General features: G+C 42.9%; 1 pseudogene; it reads right to left on the bottom strand.

The window, feature by feature from the left end:
• Nucleotides 1-1995: 1995 nt before the first annotated feature.
• On the bottom strand, nt 1996-3229 carry LOC122913501 (annotated as a pseudogene).
• Between the last annotated feature and the right edge of the window lie 689 nt (nt 3230-3918).

The raw sequence follows: 3918 nt of genomic DNA on the forward strand, positions 1-3918 counted from the left end.
GGCTTTTTCTTAAGTAATTTTTATTGAAGTTTATTTTATTGAAATATTTTTATTTCAATTTCAATTATTTTTAATTTTATTGAAAATAATTAATGTACCAAAGTGACACATTTTGAGGCAGACTGCCCTTGGCCCCTGTGAAATGAGAGCAGTGAGTGCTCTGGTCTTGGAAGTTGTTAAGTTATTCCTCACTGCGTTTCTCATCCTGTGAGATAGCTTGTGATATTCCTGGACAATCACATAGAAAGGGCCTAATATTTTGGTTTTGCAGCGTGAATAACTTCTGGAAATCTTATGGACAGCATGGTGACGATAGTTAATAATACTGTATTGCATATTTAAAATTTGCTAAGAGGTTTGATCTTTTTTTAAATTTAATTTTATTTTTAAAATTTCTTTTCGGTGTACCAGAATTCATTGTGTATGTAAGAGATTTGATCTTTTTTTAAAAAAAATTTTATTTATTTATTTGACAGAGAGATCACAAGTAGGCAGAGAGGCAGGCAGAGAGAGAGGAAGAGAAGCAGGCCTCCTGTCGAGCAGAGAGCCCGATGTGGGGCTTGATCCCAGGACTCTGGGATCATGACCTGAGCTGAAGGCAGAGGCTTTAACCTACTGAGCCACCCAGGTGCCCCTGTAAGAGATTTGATCTTAAGTGCTCTCACCCTCTCACATGAATTGCAGCTAGGAAAGGAAATGAATATGTTAATTAGCTTGATTTTGGTAATCATTTCACAGTATCAATATGTCAAAATGTCACATTGTGTACCCTAAATATATGTAATTTTTATTTGTCAGTTATACTTTAATAAAGCAGGAAAAAAAAGTCACCTAAAATACAACAATTAGATTTGTTAACAATTTGATATGTATGTGTCCATATTTTTCTCTATATATCTTCATTTGTTTAAAAATAATGAAAATATAAACATATTCATAAATGTCAATGGAAATATATGTAGTTATAATTTGAGAAAAGGTGGAATTTTTTTTGAGAGATTTTACTTATTTATTTGATAGAGAGAGAGAGAGATCACAAGTAGGCCGAGTGGCAGGCAGAGAGAGAGGGGGAAGCAGGCTCCCTCCTGAGCATAGAGTCCGATGTGGGGCCTGATCCCAGGACCCTGAGATCATGACTTGAGCTGAAGGCAGAGGATTAACCCACTGAGCCACCCAGGTGCCCCTTGATGTTCTTTTTAAAAACATCAATTTAATTAACATGTAGTATATTATTAATTTCAGAGGTAGAGTTTAGGGATTCATCAGTTGCATATAACACCCAGTGGTCATTACATCATTTGTCCTCTTTAATGCCCATCACCTAGTTACCCTATCCCCCTACCCCCTGCCCTCCATCAACCCTCAGTTTCTTTCCTACAGTTAAGAGTCTCTTACGGTTTGTCTCCCTCTCCAGTTTGTCTGATTTTATTTTTCCTCTTCTTTCACCCACGATCCTCTGTTTTGTTTAAGTTCCACATAGGAATGAAATCATGTGATAATGATCTTTCTTGGACTGACTTACTTTTCTTGACATAATACCCTCTAGTTTCATCCACGTCATTGCAAATGACAGGATTTCATTTTCTAATGGCTAATATTCATATATATATATATATACAAATATATATATGCAAATATAAAATCACCTCTTCTTTATCCATTCTTCTGTTGATGGACATCTGGACTCTTTCCATAGTTTGGCTGTTGTGGACATTGCTGCTATGAACATTTTGGTCACATTTGTATTTTTGGGGTAAAAACCCAGGAGTGCAATTGCTGGGTCATAGGGTAGCTCTATTTTCAAGTTTTTGAGGACTCTCCATGCTGTTTTCCAGAGTGGTTGCACCAGCTTGCATTCCACCAACAGTGTAGGAGGGTTTCACCACAGCCAAACTATTCTGTACTGTTTTCTGTACAATGCATATGGTGGGACTGAGGGGGAAGGGGAAGAAGCCCTGGAACACACAGTTGAACATGTACAAAAGTAACTTGACACTATGACACCCCACCAGCAAGAATGATGGAGGTCTCTCTCACCCCCAGGGCTGAGGGGAACATTCTAGAAAATGGCAGGAGGGGAGCTAACCAGTGCTGGCCAAGGTGCTGTGGGGATGAGAAGGGGTGTGAGTCCAGAGGGGAAGAGGGCCTGTGAGTAGGCCTCTTGAGCCGGTTGGCTGTTGAGCAGCAGCTCAGCAGCTTCTCAAGGATAGTGTGGGTGTGGCGGAGTGGCTGGCCAGCTCCTTGGGGCCTCCGTAGTCCTCCAGCAGGCTCAGATTCAGGTGCGGAAGTCCCGCCTTTCCTTGCTGTAGGTCATGGCTGCCAGCAGCCTGCACAGGATGAGTTTGGTTTGGTCCTGGAACAAGCTGGTCTGCACATAGCCATTGATGAGATGTGATGGCATTGTGGGTGTGAAACCAGGAGCGCAGTGTAGAGTAGCCTGGCCAGCTGATCACCTTCCCAGGGCGTGATATTGGCGCCTGCCTTCAGCAAGAGCGAAGTGGTGCCCCTATAGTGGTGCCATGTAGTTCAGGAAATACTTCAGGAGGCTGATCTTCATCAGGGAGCTGGGATGGGAGCTCACGGTGAGGTAGGACTCTGTGCCTTCGTGCTCTGTGTCATTGTAGAGGTTCAGGCGCGTTGAGTCGTTGAAGAACATCCCCATGCCCTTGTTGCACAGCGGGTACCCGAGGCCATATTGTTCAAAGAGTCCACGTGCCTGCTGACCCAGAAAATGGGGATGCAGGCAGGATCCTCAGCTTCCTCTTGCCTCACCAGCCCCCGCTCCAAGGGCTTGGATGCTTTGACGCTGTGTAGCTGTTGCAGCATGTCGCCGGGGGCAGTCAGCTGCCTCATTTGTCTCCTGGACCACTGGCTCCTCTTTTTCCCTGGGCCGCTCGGGTATGGAGGTCTCCGTGCTTTACCGAGGACTGTGAGAGGCTTCAGTTGCTGGGGTTGAGGCTGGTGAGAGCGATGGAAAACTGGGGTGCAGAGGTGAGACAGGTGATGGGTAGCCGGTTGGGGATGGAGCCGGAAGTAAAGAAGTCGTCACTGGGCAGCTCGTGAATGGTGGGGTGGGCAGTAGGGTCTGTGTGAAGCATCCTTTGGATGAGGGAGGCGGCCACAGGGTTGATGTGTTCAGAATACTGTAGTCATTCTTCTTGATCCGGAGGTATGTCTCTTTGAGGTGAGAGGTCTCAAAAGGTGGTTTGCCCACTAACAATGTATACATGTGTATGGAACCAAATTATGAAAGAAATGTTAAAAAAGAGAAAAAAAAAGCTGGGGACATCATGTTGCCTGATTTCAAGTTATATTACAAATCTGTGATCCCAAGACAGCATAGTATTGAAACAAAAATAGACACATAGACCAATGGAACAGAATAGAGAGATCAAATACAGACCTTCTACTCTATGGTCAACTAATTTTCAACAAAGCAGGAAAAAATATCCAATGGAAAAAAGACAGTCCCTTCAAAAAATGGTGCTGGGAAAATTGGACAGCTAAATACAGAAGAATGAAACTCATCCATTCTTTTATACCATATTCAAGGATAAACTCAAAAAGGACAAAAGACCTCAATGTGAGACAGGAATCCATCAGAATCTTAGAGGAGAACATAGGCAATAATCTCTCAACATCAGCCACAGCAACTTCTTTCAAGACATGTCTCCAAAGGCAAAAGAATCAAAAGCAAAAATGAACTTTTGGGACTTCATCAAGATAAACACCTTCTGCACAGCAAAGGAAACCATCAATAAAACAGAGAAGCAACCCACAGAATGGGAGAAGATATTCGTAAATGACACTGCAGACAAAGGGCTGATGTCCAAGATTTATAAGGAACTTCTCAAACTCAACACCCAAAAAACAAATATTCCAGTCAAAAAATGGTCATTAGACATGAACAGACACTTC

Source organism: Neovison vison, chromosome 7 (assembly GCF_020171115.1).
Source record: "Neovison vison isolate M4711 chromosome 7, ASM_NN_V1, whole genome shotgun sequence".
NCBI lineage: Eukaryota > Metazoa > Chordata > Mammalia > Carnivora > Mustelidae > Neogale > Neogale vison.